The following is a 16699-nucleotide window of genomic DNA, read 5'->3' as shown; positions in this document are numbered from 1 at the left end:
AAATTCATAAATATATTAATATTAATATTTCCTTCAACAAAATAGTATTTATTCTTTTTTTTTATGAAAAAATACATTAAAGTCCAAGAAGATTTTCTACCAAGAAGATACTGAGACCCTTTTCGTTCTCAACCAAAAGTGATTGCGTTCTGAAATACAATGTGCACTAGAACCCCGATAAGACGATTATATTTGAAACGTTTTCTCGCATAATACGCCACTTTATGTCACTAGCAGGTCACCATCCTGCATAATACGCGTTTTGGGTCCGGTCTCTAGGAAATCGTCTTAAAGGGGTTTTATTGTATAATCATATATGTAAAATATATTTTCCTAAACAAATTAAGAAAGCAATGATTTTACAGCGTGAAAGCGTTCTGAAATACAATGTCTATTAGAACCCCGTTAATACGACTATGTTTGAAAGGTTTTTTTTTGCATAATACGCCTCTTTATTCCACTAGCAGGTTACCATCCTGCATAATACGCGTTTTGGTTCCGATCTTTACGAAATCGTCTTAAAGGGGTAAATAAAAGAGATAATGAAAAAAATTCTAATGAGATGATCCGTTCTCTCAATAACTGCTACTTTTTCACTTTTTGCTCCGTATCTCCGAAGCTGCTGCAACTGCCTTTGCAAAAACAAAACTAATCAACACATCTCCTCGTCAATACGAAACGAATGTTTTCTAATCATTCTGATCGGATGCTCCGTTCTCTAAAAAATTGGAAATTTTTCACTTTTTGCTCTCTATCTTCAAAACAGCTGGATCTGCCTTTGCAAAAAAAAAACTAATCAGCACATCTCCTCATCAATACAAATCGGATATTTTTTGAATCATTCTAATTGGAAGCCTCATTCTCGCAAAACCGAATTTCCATATTCTTCACTTTTTGCTCCGTATCTCCGAATCAGCTGGACCTGTCATTGCTGAAAACTAATCAGCTCTTCCTTCTATCCATAGGAATCGAATGTTTAGGCAAAAAATTGTATCCATACATACATAGATACACACACATCCATTTTTTATAAGGTATGCCAAAATCTTCAGTAAAGATATGTAAAAATCTTCATTTACGATTTTTGGATTATTACTGTAATTTGCAGGAAGTTAAAAATATATCAGCATTACATTCATTTAAGTATTGCTCGGAACTTCTAGTATTCTTTAATTATGCCTTTTTACAATGAAAATTAGTACATAAGGATACTTTATTACCATCAACATTACTGAATGTTGTATAAGAACGACAGATTGTAATTCACAAATGTAAAAAATGATACTTTTTTCAATATTTTTTTTATTTTCATGTCCTTCTTTATCTTCTAAATTGTAGATCATTTAATCATTATATGACGCAATATGTTATTTAGAATTTTGAATGAATTAAGGATTAAATTGTCTGTAGACAATAATAAAGGGGACCCATTTCGCACAGAACGAATTGCACATCAGAGTCGTTCCAATTAAATAATAGCTTCCTTGTTATGATAGTTCCAATGATTTTACAGTGCACGTGCACTCAGCAAACTATGGTAGGGCAGGGTCGGCTCTACCATAATTGAATAACTGGGTTAAAGGATGGAGACATTTAAATCGAAAAATAAAAAATATATATCAATATATTGATATATATTGATATATTGAAGTCCAAGGCCTATATCAATATAGGCCTCGGACTTTGTAGCATGTACAAGTCGTTGCAAAAATTACCTAACCTCTTACATTTTTTGTCCAATAAAATTATCATTATTCTTTTTACATTTTATATAAAAAGGGATATCTACATATATATAAAAATAAGTTGGGTTTTCCTTCCTGACGATATAACTCCAGAACGCACGAACCGATTTCGACAATTTTGCATTCGTTGGAAAGGTCTCGGGCTCCGCAACGTTTATAGCTAAGAAAATTAGTGGTGCATGGCATCGTGCCTTAATGCAAATTGCTGGAACTTCATGCACCGTAATTAAAAATTCGAGTAATGACATTAGTGAGAATTATAAGGATTATGCTTGGTTAAGTCAACGAGCAATTCTTGCCGCAAAGAATAATGATGTACACGCACTGAATTTTTCACCATTCAATCAGAATTGCTGGCGATTTGGTGACATACCAATGATTCCGACTGGTCTTCCGTTTGACTTCAAACGATTGCAATTTCCATTTCGCGTTCGCAATGACAATTAACAAGTCGCAAGGCCAATCGCTTAGTGTTTGCGGGATAAATTTCAAACAGATTATTTAGAAAATCATTGTTTTTCACATGGGCAGTTATACGTTGCCTGTTCACGAGTTGGAAAACCATCCGCTTGTTTGTGTTAACGTCAGACCAAAAAACAAAAAATGTGGTTTACCAAAGAGCACTTCAATGAAACGGATAATTTGCGAATTTACTTTCATTTACTTAAAGAAGTTCAACAAAAAAACACTTCATTTGTATTTGTGTAATAAAATCAAATGTTTCCTTTTCAAATATAAAACGAACAAAGAATTTCGTCATCTTTCTCACGAAACCATCTGGTGGCGAAACGGAGTTCGTCGGGTTTGCTAGTATATATATATATCTATATATATATATATATATATATATATATATATTTGTATGTATACGTGGATCGTTAACTAAAATATCTTTTACCGAAGTCATAGACAGTAAATCTATTTTCGCGACAGATCACTTTGGTTCATTCAACTCTCACTATTCATTTTTAATAATTAATTAAGCTCACGTCCCTGCTTTTTCATTCAAGTATAAAGTCACATATTGTAATTTTTAGCATATCACTTGAAATTGCAAATGAGGTCATGACCCTGAAACAATTAAATGTTTGAGTATTATAATTTTCATTGTTTGCTATTAAGCATATGCCACGACTATTGCCAAATTTCGAAGAAATCCATTTTAGAAGAAGAGCTCGTAATAATTAGATCGATATGCATTTATATAAGATATCAAAATTATTAGTAGCAAGTCTGTATTTGCCTATAATAAAAAAATAACTAATGATCAAAATAAATTTTTGGAAATGCCTTCTCTAACATACACATATTATCATGCTGAGATATTATTTATTATTAATAATAATTTCCAATACGACCACAAAATTTAAATTATATTTTGAAAATATGTATGCCATATCACATTACTCCTCTAAAATAATATTGTACATTTTTCATCATTTATATATCAATGTAATTTTAAAAATCGCCCAAAGATTTACTAAATGTCCATGTAGGACTGTTGTAGAATTTATAAAAAATATAAAAAAAATTTACTACATACTAAATTTTATGGATCACAGTTTAGCAATATACTTGAAAACAAACCTTACTACATATTTTGTAAGAAGATTATTGTTATCAAAGCATGTTAATGGATCTTATCACTATTTTTATTCTGCCCAAAAATTATTTATTTCGAAATTCTTTAAAGTTATCAAGTTCTTAATAAAAAATATACCATACAGTAATCTTAGATTAGAACTATTTATTGAGATTACCTCATTACAAATTGAACTATTAATGCCATATATCAGGTTGCATGCACACTTCAGTCAGTTTGGTATTAAGCAGTAGTGATGTCGGTTTTTACTTATTATAGTTCTAAAATATCAAGAGAAAAAGCTTTTCGAGGCTTGTAATACAATTTTTTTAGACAATATGCTGGGTGTAAATGCATTTAAAGCAATTATCTCCTATGATATATCTGTTTTTTTTTTAATTTTTAATATTTATTTAAGACCAAATGGCCATTTTTTTCAATCTTCGAGTAGAAGATTCCTCAACATTTATATTTATTGATTTTTTGGTACCAATTTACAAATATATAAAACCGACTTTGTTTTTATGAGTTATTATAATGGTTAATTTGATTCAAAAAAATTTGAATGATTTCCTCGCTAGCCACCTGTCTATATTGAGTTCTCAAGGTTTCATAACATGGTAAAAGTAAATTTTGTTTACATAAATAAATAAATTATTTTATTTGAAAGTACTCATTTTAATTGCTAAAACAAATTTATTTTTTATGTAGATAGATCGATTTTTTGTGGTTATATATGTATATATATATATATATATATATATATATATATATATATATATATATTATATATATATATATATATATATACGAGTATATATTTCATAAGACTTAACCATATTTTTCTGAACAATAACTCGAAAATAAAGATATAATATCACGCAGATAAGATTTGTTTTCATGATTTATTAGACACGTGTTTGTTTTTAAAAATCGTACAATTTTTATCTTATTATACAAAACCACTAATTTTTTTTTAAATATAATATAACTAATTTGATTCTTGTATGCAATCTTATTAGAATCTTACTAGATTCGTGTACTGTCATCATGGAACCGCGATGACACGTGTACCTTTATAAAATATTTAGACGAATAACTTGATCAAATTTTTAAAATTATAATTACATTTTCTAACATTCTTATTAATTGTTTTATAAAATGATATGAATTATAAAATTTGTTTTACATTTCTATCATAATACAAAAAGGGATGCCAATGGGTAAACTCTATTTTGGTCATAACATAACATATTGTCATTCATAATTACTAAATGTTTTTTTTTTAGTATTTCGAAAAAATATTGTAATTGAATCTTGAGAGATTAAAAAAAACATATTCTTATAGAGTCTTTGTGCTAGGTACATCATACACTGGTATTAAGTATTTTTAGAACTTTTTTCTATACAAAATATTTTTTTATAATTTGCTAAATAATGCTTCAAGAATGTGCGATTTTGTGACAAATAATAAAAATTATGTAATACTTTTTCTGAAATCACGAACTAATATGTTATCTGCGGCATGTAGAGATTTTACATAGATAATTTCCTGTAATATTTACATATTTTTTGCATACTTATTATGTAATATTTATATTTATTAACTTTCCCTTAATTGAGAGATTTTGCATCTGATTTGAATGATTCAAAAAACGTTTTGCTTGTGTTGTCGAAGCGATTGGTTTTGGTGAAAGATTTTTTTTTTCAATTTATTAATTTTTTTATTTTTGAAACAATTTTGTTTTTAATTCATAAGCTTTTATATTTTGTCCTAATAAGAATAATACAAGTTATAGTATTTATAATAATCTATTTGAAAACATTTAATATTCCTCGAATATTTAATACAGTACGGGAAGTTCCAGCATACACCACTAGTTTTTTTTTCGAATTGCTCATTTGCTTGATACTCCTGAAACTAGATTCAAAACAAACAAACTGCCTTTAAAAACATGTATTTTACAGCAATTTGTTCCTTGAATTTATTTATTAATTTCTTGTTACTTTTATTTATATTTCAAAGCCTTACAACTTAGAGTTCTTCCAATTACTCTGATGGTTTATATAATTTCTTATATAGAAAAACTTCATGCATTTTAATTTTCCCATATAAATACTAATAAATGCCAAGTTATTACTTTTGATATTCTTATCTTTTAGGAAGCATTTTTTCCTTGACTTCTGAAAGGTCAGTTCGGCAAAGTAAACAAACTATATATAATAAATCACTTTTAATGAGATATGTCGTAAAAATATTGTTAAAATTAGATATTAGCAGGAACTTGACTGCTAAAGTTCAATATATCTAGTAGACATATAAATAAATAAATATATATATATATATATATATATGCATAAAATATTATTATTAATAAATTAAATTGTAGTAACATATTTCAGTTCCATACGTACTTTTACAACGCAATAAATATAAATTGTTCACAATACTTGTTGTAATTTCAATTATATTTTTTTGTATTTTTGCTGTTGCAAAATATATTTAAGTGAATAGATTATATTTAATATGTTTTTCCTCTGTCAAATTGTTGAGTAAATTTATTACAAGTTTTTCCAAAGCATTTCCATATTTTTCATATATATTTGGTTATAAAGCAAAAATTTATGTAAAGAATACGAACTATCATGGTCGATTTTATTATAGGTATTATTATAATTTGATACTAAAGGTTATATTACAAAGTGCTGGTTATTTTTACAATTTTCAAATAAAAAACCGAATATAAATTATTATTTGCAACGCACTTTGTTTGTTAGTTTTGTACCCAATGAATTCGTATAAAATTAAATTTTAATTAAACTTATTTAAATACTTTACAATTATTGCATTATAATTAGTTGCATTGAACATACAAATTTATAAGTTCTAGTGTAAAAATTAGATTTTTTGTAATAACTGAATATTCATTGATGATAGAGAAAAAACTGATCCATATGCAGAAACTAGATTTATGATGTAAATCTTCCCTTATTTATACTGAAAATTTTGATTTTAATTTGAAAATAATATTTTTTTTTATTTCTGTGAATTGGAATACTAAATATATTTGTGTAATATAAACGACATTAATTTCATACTTGTTTTTAGTTGTTTCCAAGCTTTTTGTACAGACTCAAGTACTTCATGTGAATTTTAATTAATGGTATAAGAATTATCATATATGTTTTTAAAACTATTCCAAAATTAGATTGTTGAATTGTGTCTATTTAAAATCCACAAAATCATACATTTTTCCATGCTGATTTTGGACAATTCCATCTTTATAGAAGTCAGTGTTCATTGTGCATTATTATCAATAGGAATCGATTGTTTTTTGAACAATATAAATTGGGTCAGCTGTGGGTCATTCATACATACTGGGAACAATTCTCAGATAAAATAGAAATGTTATGATAATGCTATGTTACGGGTCTATCTTTGTATGAGTTGGCAGTAACACATAAAACCTAACTCCACATATGTGTTATCAAGAAGACATCTGAAAGTTGCACTTATGATAAAATTGTGATTTGTCGTTTGTACATTTTGTAGGCTAGGTTTTTTGTGTAAAACGCCTGATCCCACAAGAAATATATAGCTATTTTAAAATTCGTTACTACCGACTTATACGAAGATAGATCCGTAACATAATAATTATAAATAGTAGTCTGCCCGAAGGCAGGTCCCTTGTATTAGAGCACCACAAAGTCAATGATTTTCTACCTTTCCCTTATTTATTATTTCCATTCTCCTTTTATTACCATTAATTATTGACCATTGAACTCATTATATTCGTATTTATGAATTTTCCTTTCCAAACTTCTATGCTTTCTGGTCCTGGTCTCACGTAAGTCATCAACCATCTACATTCTTCTTCTTCCCAAATCTTTAAGTCCTTCCATTTTGTCTTCGACAACGTCGTATAGGAGGCACTTTTTTGCAGAATGGGTTCGATTCAGTTTCCTTTTCTTTTCAGAATCGTCCTCAGTATAGTCCTTTTTTGCCCACTCTTCTCAGGACTTCTTCATTTGTTATCGTGTCAGTCCACTTTATTTTCTCCATTCGCCACCACCACCACATTTCAAAACTTTCCAGAAAGTTCTTGTCGGCTTTTCCCAGAGTCCATGCCTCTGATCTGTACAGAATCCGTAACATAGCATTACCATTACATTTATATTTTATCCGAGAATTGCTCCCATCACATTCGGATATACACCTAAGTCTGTTTTTACACGGTCTTTTTGTACACGGTTTTGATATAACACGGTTTGAAAATTGAATATTTATAATTTTTTTACACGAATTTATTCCATTTAGCACGATTTGAAATTTTATGTACCTAAATTTTTTTTGTCAAATTAAATTTTTGCGAAGTATGTTCATATCACAAAAAAGTATTTATGAAAGAAAAAAAGTCTGAAACCATCGATAGTATCGATAGTTTGCGAACACTAGCTTAAAGATTTAAGTGAATTCCCCTTTAGCGCGTACAAACAATTTTTACTGGTCAAAGCAAATGTGAATAGCACTAATTTAATTCTTGTTCTTAAAAATTCTTGTTTTTCACCAATTTTAATAGGTTTTAGAGATTAGGAACAAATCACCCATTTTTGTATAAGATCAATGTCTTTTTTTTACACGTTTTTTTTTACACGGATTCTTCTGGAACCAATCTCCGTGTAAAAACAGACTTAGGTGTAATATTAAATATCTTACACACAAAGACTGCACCTTTTTGTAAACAGCAATGAGAACTTCTAACGTTATATGAGTCTTCATGATCTAATTTCTTGAGATCCAGCACTATTTTAAAGGCAACCCAGTGGTTGTCCATGGCTCTTTGCGATCATATTTTATAAAAGTTAGTTAACACCATTTGGAAAACTTTGCGGCCGATTCTGCCATAAAATACACCAATGTTATGGCAAGGATATGTTATGTAGCGCTTCTCATACAAAATGGTACTAAATACTGTCAAAATGCCATGCGGTTGCTGTGCGTAACCTAACCTAAAAACGCACCACAAAAAACAATGATATCATAACTGCATCTTTATGCAGTTGTTGTGGTATGATAACATATGAGTGAAGTTAATTCATAGCATATTCTATGTTAATTCTTATCATAGAATATGATGAAGTTGCAGTTTATATGTAAAACACCTGACTGCACAGCAAATACTATGGCAACTCTATAGTATTTGGTATCATTTTGTATGAGAAGCGCTTCGTAACATAGCCTTGCCATAACATTGGTCTATTTTCTAACAGAATCGGCCCCTCTATTGCCAAAATTTATAGAAACTCGTACTTTCCCATGATCTTCTGCCTTATCAAATGTTTATTCATATTTATTCATCGTCGATGACTGTCAACTTGATTCTTTGTACTTCGAACTCGCAGAATGATTGTTATTCATACTGGCAGCTCTATAGAATTAACAACTGAAAATTCTCCTTGATCATTGATTTAAATAATACGTTATCGTGCATTTTAAATATATACAACGGATAAATTCACGTTTTGCCAGTGTATGATGTTTTATTACAACCTTGTGCAATTATTTTAAAGAATCGGAAACGGCGACATATCCTTCATTAAGTTATTTCATGGCGATGTTGATAAATTTCAATGTTTTTGGTTTGATTATACGAGCAGTGTTCTAGTTCTAGAATAACAATCAAGTGAAAAGATATGTAAATTTTTCAGTGAAACGAAATTTGTGGTATAATTATTTCCTTATGAGACAAACATTTTTTTTGAATAATATAAAATATACTGAGAGTGTTCTAATTCATGTGTGATATACAGTGGCGTCGGATGCTAATTTTTGATGGGTTCTTTTTTTAGACAACCAGTGGGTTCGTTTTTTTAGATAACCAGTGGGTTCGTTTTTTTAGACAACTAGTGTTGCAATGAAATATGAATGTGGTTGGAATGAATAGTGAATCAGTTCAAAAATACAAGAAATGATTTTTTTTCTCTCAATGGTATCTGGAATTTATATTATTTTAATATTATATTTGATAATAAACATAAGAGATATTAATTAATTAAATTTTATCAAGTGCCCCAAATGATTGAACTGTTAATAATAGTTTATATATTCTGGTACTACTGCATATTTGGTTATCAACTTTTGTTTATCAAGTAATGAATATGATTAATATTTCAATTATTAAATATTATGAAATGCCTCAAGTGATTGAATCAATAATAAATTATAGTTGTCTCAATTTATGATGGTCAATTTTAGACTAAGTAACCAAGCGTGTATGTATAAAAATATTAATTGGTATGGAAAACTAATTATAAAACGAAAGTCAATTTTTATTGCATTTTTAATCACTATAAAATACATTGCTCAGGTGTGATTGAATTTATTTTTTTATTCACTTGTGAGTGTTAGTTTGAAGACAGGTTAAAGATTTTAAGAAATCTATAAAAGTGAGCTAGGTTTAATAACGATGATAACTCCATGGGAAATTATGTTTAATTCTTATATAAATTGATCATATTGGCATTAAGTTATATATTTTGATAAACTGCAAATTATTTTTTTCTTAATTTAGTACATGCGATAATAGCAGATATAAACATATTATAAATATAAATAATTCATAACATATGTATTTGAAATTGCTTTCACTCTTCTTTTCTTGGGTGACCGTTTATTTTGATTTTTTTACTCATTTTATACCTTTATCTCTTATTTTTTCCTAACAAGCGCTTAGGTTTAAACGAGTTTGTAATAATTTAATTTTATTATTTTTTGTAATGTTCAGAATATTATTACTATGTGTATACATTATATATCAATATATTACTTCTCTTGATATTGCCTATAAACTTCCGTCGATTTAAATAGCAATTGGTGACTCCTTTTGCTTGCTACTATTTAGGCCTCATTTAAATTAATGAATTTCCCAAATAGGAAAATTGTTTCGCTTACAATTGAAAGTAATAAAACTATACAATAGTTTTGGTATATTGAAATAGTTGAGATCTTAGAGATAATTTGTGTCAAGCTCGATTTACTTAGTTTTTTTTTTTTTAGAAAATTCATATCGATTATGGTGCTCCTAATGTTTCATACAAAGACCAAGATAGGGTGTACTAATAGTCACACTAGAAATAAGAATTAGGAAGTATGTATGTGGATTAGCTCTTATTCTTCTTTTTGGCTAACTATTTTGGTATATATTTGTCACATATTAGAACTTCAGAAGAATCTCCTTTTTTATCATTGCCTATATCCGTCCATTTAAGTAGGAATTGGTGACCCCTTTTTGCTTGTCACTATTTAGGTCTGATTTAGATTAATGAACTTCCCAAATAGGCAAATTGTTTTGTTTATGATTGAAACTGTACAGTAGTTTCGATATATTGGAATAGTTAGAACTTAGGAATAATTTGTGTCGAATTCGATTTTCTATTTTTTTTTTTGTAATTTTTTTTTCGGAAATGCTTATTGATTATTGATTACCTAATATTTTCAACAAAGACTAATTTACGGAGTACTTATAATTTGACTAGAAGTGTGACATGTGTTTTAAAATACGTAAAAAATGTACTTAGTAATGTAGCATTTTAAAAGTTTTTTACTACCAATTTATATGAACCATAACATAGCGTTGCCATAACAATGCCATTTTACATTTTCATTTTATTGGAGAATTTGTATCATTGTTAAGGAATTATCACATTTTAAATACTATTTGTGTAAATAAATAAAATTATGCCCTTTTAGTATTATAATATCATCAATTATTTGAAAAAAAATCTTCGAATTTCTGATTATATTAACTTTTCTTATTTTTGTTGTTCAATTTCCTTTCAACAGAAGTACTAGGCAAATATTCTTGCAGAAAACCTATATATATTAGAAACTAGATGACCCGACAGACATTGTCCTGTACTTATTCATTTTTTTTAAACTGATATTTACCAATTAGTTAAAAATTATTATGTTTTTTTTACACTACAGTTTACACCGAAAGGTATATACATCCACCCAATGGATCTTAAATGTACAACTACTTTAAATGAAATGATTTGCTTTTTTGAAACATTTTTTTCGTATAATTAGTTTTTTATCAATATCCGGCGTTATTTAAAAAAAAAAATTACACAACTGAGAGAAATGTCATTCCCCGGGAAATGGCAAAAGAGTCTAAATTATTTTCACTTTGGAACTTGAGAGTAAGATAAACCTAATTTCAAAATTTCATACGAATTGGAGCACAGTAAAAAAAATTCAGACCCAAAACGCTCCATTCGGTGGCAAAAATATAAAAATACTAACGTTTGTATGTGAAAAAGAAAAGGGCTGATTTTCGGGTTTTCCCGGCAATTATTCGATTGGGAAATTGGTCCAGGCGTTGTTGAGTTATGCGCTTATCAACACATTTTGCGATTCATTTTTATATTGTAGATGAATTAACAAAACTGTTGGTTAACCATTGATAAAGATAAATTTTGTCTATTACATTTTTCCAGCTCTAATTTTTTATCTGAACAAATATGTTATTTTTAGTGATGCGACAAATATTTGCAATAGCTCGTGTGTTGTATTTACCATCGTTTCCAGCTCCAAGCAAAATCTTGCTTCTCATTGTAGAATAATTTGTATTTAAAATTATCGATAATTTCGTTCGAGCCACGCGCTTCTTGCCATGACTTTTTAATAATACAAACGAACAAAGATAAAGGGTAATTATTTGACTTTATTTTCTTATAATTATATGCTTTGAAAAGTTCTTTTGTTTCGGATAAATGACAAAATTGCCACTTGCTTTTTATCATTTATGCAAATTCAACGGGCAATTAGTCTAAATACACTTAAATATAAGTGTCGCTGTCGTTTATTTAGTTTTTTGCTTGGAGCCTCTGGAGTAGCATCGTGTGCTCATCTAATGTTTTTAAATATATAATTGGTTAAAATTTAAAACAGTTCAGTTCGTGATCATTTGTCATTGAGTTCGGTGAATAGTTTTTTTATAGTGGGAAATACCGGTATTTGTGCGACATATAATATTCAATAAACAAAGTTTTTCAAGCCGAGTCTCATAGCGGTTTAGAAGTGCTTGTGCCATAACAACTATATTCTGTTAATCGCCAATTTAACATAGTTAATTATTTTTTTAAAAATACTCTTAAGATATCATATAGCAAGATAAAAGCTGAATATTTCAAAATTCATTTTTTGCACATTTTTGCAAATTATTTAATTAATTACTTTATATTTTGTCAAGTATTTCAAATTTGTTTTAATCATACATACCGAATATCGAATAGAATGAATATTATATGCAACATAATTTTATTAAAAGTTTTGTTTTTAGTGTAAAATCTTTTCTTGTAAGAGGCCTAAGTTAAAATTCACAAAATCATACAACTGTTTTAAAAGTTAAGGCACTTAAAAAAACGAAAGAGCGGAGTTATAATATTTTATTTTTACTTCCCGTAGTAGAAGTTTGATTTTGTCAAAATTGGCTAAATTATGTTTTCTGGGCTTAAATTTTAAGAATTTTATACTTGAATTTGAAAAAGTACGTATGAATGTATATGAGTCGAAATTAAACCGTCAACGTTTTATCAAAAACGGCTGCACCGATTTCAAAAATTTCAAAGTTTTTTTTTTAATTGATAAGCACTATCGTTGATTACCTTTGCGAAATGACCGAGCGGTTTCTTTATATGTACCAGATAAGGCTAAAGTATTGGCCTACGTTTTCGGCAAAAATGCTGAACCGATTTTGAAAATTCGTACAACAAATAGATTGCATTTTCACAGTTTTTAGTACGAAGAAAGAAGGATAAGATAGCGTCGGCCATAACAACTATGTTGTCGTCTATGTTAACGGAGAATTAAGCCCTTATAAGTTTGACTAACACTTAATTTAAAAAAGAAATATTAAACTGCTAGACGATATTAAGAACAAAAGTCAAAAGTATCTGCATGATTTCTTTAAATTTTAATTGTTTGGTGTTTAAATTTAACAGATAAATTTAAAAATTTAGTAAAATAAAGTTCAAATAAATTCATGTTTTATTCGCAAATAAAATATTTCATTTTTAGATGTACTGCCACCATGATTAGACTGGTGAAAGAAGTAGACAGATTGAACTAATGCCAAAAGTATTTTCATTAAAGGGCCAATTCTGCGGTAAAATGGACGTTAACATAGCGTTGTTATGGCAATGCTATCTTATTCTTCTTTCTTGGTACTAAATACTGTAAAAATGTTATATATTTGCTGTGTGATCAGGGGTATTTTAGATTAGAACGCCGAAAAAAGAATGTTATCATAACAGCATCTTTGTGATGCAGGTAGAACACAGCGTTGCCATAGCCATACGATTCCTATTGATAAGGAGAAGAGCTGATTAGTTTTTGGCAAAGGCAGGTCCAGCAGTTATGGAGATAAGGAGCAAAGAGTGCAGAAAATAGAAATCGAGTTTTTGAGAGAACAGAGCATCCGATTTGAATGATCTAAAAACATTCAATTAGTAATGATGGGGAGAAGGGGTTATTAGTTTTTCGCAAAGGCAGGCCCAGCCATTTCGGAGATACAGAGCTAAATGTACAAAAAATGGCAGTTTTTGAGAGAATTAAGCGTCCGATTCAATTGATTCAAAGAACTTTCTGCTTGTCTTAACAAAATAATTGATTTTGGAAAAAAAAAATTTGTACCATTTTTTTTTTTTTTTTTAAATTTTTAATTTTTTTGTATATCGAAAATAATTCAGATTTTATTTTAATTCTGACTATAGTTCTAATATACTTTAAACAAATAATTTCAACTCTGCAATTCAGTTTATATAATTCTTATAAATATTAGACAATGTTACATTTATAATAATCTATTTGAAAACATTCAATATTCCTCGAACATTTCGTTACGGTACGGGAAGTTCCAGCAATTTGCCTTAAGGCACGATGCCACCCACCCACTAGTTTACCTGAAAATTGGCCCTTAATTTTTGTGAAATATTAAATTTTCTTATGTAAATATTATGTTTCTGGCGAAATATATCCTGGTTGGGATAGGTACTTATATAGTTGTCTTTTATCTTTTACGTCAATCTGTGCTATGGAAAATCTTCTAAAATCCAAAATCTAGAATTCAAGTTTATTGCGTACAATAACTATATCTAAATATATCCAGCCGGTTCGCTGATAACTCTTATCATTGTATAATTTAATCTAAATGTCTTATTTTTACCCAAAACAAAGCTTTTGTAAAAAATATTTTACATAAATTTGAAAGTTTAACAATATTATCAACTACTCCAACAGACATTGGCACTCGCGCTTTCTTCGCTGTTTCACTTTCATTCACCAAGAACGACTACATCAATCTTTTATATCTGAAAAATTAATTATTTTATTGCGATTTAATTACTGTGAATTAATTTATTCATAAATCAATATAACTAGTGCGTGTTGTTTTTAGTTACGTAAAGAAGCTGAGAACTGTTACTAAGCAAACACATGTCATATTTGTGAATACTATTAACTTGAAAATATTACAAACTTGTGATAATATTTTGGTTTGGTGGTTTACAATAATGATAAAGTGTTACAGAACAATGTTATGTGTATGCAAAGCAAATTTTATCGGTGTGACACGTAAGTTATTAAATATGTTCTTTAAACAATTTATTTTAGTTGAATATTTATAAGTCATTGTAATTTTCACATAATAATATAAAAGATATGGCATAGTCATTGTATATAATTTAAAGCAAGTGTATGAAGAGTTATCAATGTTTTTCTGTATATATAAAAATAAATTTTGCAAAAGCAAAGTTATTCAAAATAGTTTGAAAAACGTATCTAAAATTGATACAAATTATTGTAAATGAATCGAAATAAATGTCATGACTGTTACTGAAAGATAATATAAAAAATGTACACAAATAGATAATTAGTCAGGTAAAAAATTAGATAGGTAAAGAATTGGACTGGTAGAGAACAGGATTGGTAGAGAATTAGGCTGGTAGGGAGATTGGACTGGTAGGAAATTTGATTGACAGATAATTATATCTGCTAAGAAATTAGAGATTAGACAGATAGATAATTAGATGGGTAAACATTAGACAGGTAGATAATTAGACAGGTAAAAATTAGATAGATGGGAAAATATACTGGTAAGAAATTAGACAAATAGAGAGATGATTAGACTAGTAAAAAATTAAATTTTTGTATGATTACATTGGTGAAAAAAAGTAGACAGACAGATGATTAGACTGGTGAAGAAGAAAGTAGACAGATAGATGATTAGACTGGTGAAAAAAGTAACCAGATGGATGTATAAAAACGGTGATGATTAGACTGACAAAAAGGTGGCCAGATAGATGATTAGACTGGTAAGAAATTAGGTAGATAGATGATTAGATTGGTAGGAAATTAGACAGATAGATGCTTAGACAGGTGAAAAAATTAGACAGATAGATAAATAGATTGGTATAAAATTAGGCGGATAGATGATCAGACTGGTGAAAAAAGTAGACAAATAGATGATTAGACTGTGGTGAAAGAACTAGGCAAATAGATTATTAGACTGGTGAAAAAATTAGACAGATATATAAATAGATTCATATAAAATTAGACAGATAGGTGATCAGACTTGTGAAAAAAGTAGACAAATAGATGATTAGACTGGTGAAAAAAGTAGACACATAGATGATTAGACTGGTGAAAGATGTAGACAAATAGATGATTAGACTGGTGAAAAAAGTAGTAGTAGTAAAAAAGTAGACAGCTAGATGATCAGGCTGGTAGGAAATTAGAGAGGTAGATGATTAGACTGGTGAAAGATGTAGACAAATAGATGATGACAAGACAGTTAAAAAATTAGACCTTAGATAGGTGATTAGATTGGTAAAAAATTAGTAGATGATTAGACCTGTGAAAAATTGGACAGGTAAATGATTACACTGGTAAAAAATTAGGCAGATAGATGTTTATACTGGTAAAAAAAGTAAACAAAGAGATGTTTAGACTGGTAAAACATTAATTAATCTCATAGAAAATTACGTAGATGGATGATTAGACTAGTAAAAAATTGGGTAGATGGATGATTACACTGATGGTGTGAAACAGTGGACAGTCTGTGAAGTTGGTAGAATTGGATAAGGATAAGCAAGTTTGATTAACTTTCTGGAATTTAAACTTTTTTCGTGGTTTGGAATTCAAAGAAAATATTGATATATAGAGTAATCTACTTTAAGAAGTCAATCAACTCTAATTTAAAGAACCTGACCGATATTTTGTCTCCTAGTATAAGTTAGAAAAATCGTTTTTGGTTCAATTTTCAATTTTAGGAACGCAACTATGAAGAACCTCTGGCACAAATTTTATAGG

At 28.6% G+C, this 16699-nt stretch overlaps 1 protein-coding gene and 1 pseudogene across 1 annotated transcript in view; both read left to right on the top strand.

Annotated features, from left to right (window-relative positions):
* Nucleotides 1–16699, top strand: part of LOC113382729 — a 55143-nt pseudogene that overhangs the window by 26504 nt on the left and 11940 nt on the right.
* The window catches only part of LOC113382731, a 78889-nt gene continuing 77117 nt past the window's right edge, over nt 14928–16699 (top strand). The window contains exon 1 of the mRNA XM_026620960.1: nt 14928–14962. The gene's annotated coding sequence lies outside the window, so the exon portion shown is untranslated. The remainder of the gene's footprint in view (nt 14963–16699) is intronic.

This window comes from Ctenocephalides felis, unplaced genomic scaffold (genome assembly GCF_003426905.1).
Source record: "Ctenocephalides felis isolate EL2017-DRISC unplaced genomic scaffold, ASM342690v1 CF-g0.4_SCAFFOLD_03570, whole genome shotgun sequence".
In the NCBI taxonomy this organism is placed as follows: domain Eukaryota; kingdom Metazoa; phylum Arthropoda; class Insecta; order Siphonaptera; family Pulicidae; genus Ctenocephalides; species Ctenocephalides felis.
The sequence above is the reverse complement of the archived record's forward strand: the minus strand, read 5'-3'. Positions and strand labels throughout refer to the sequence as shown.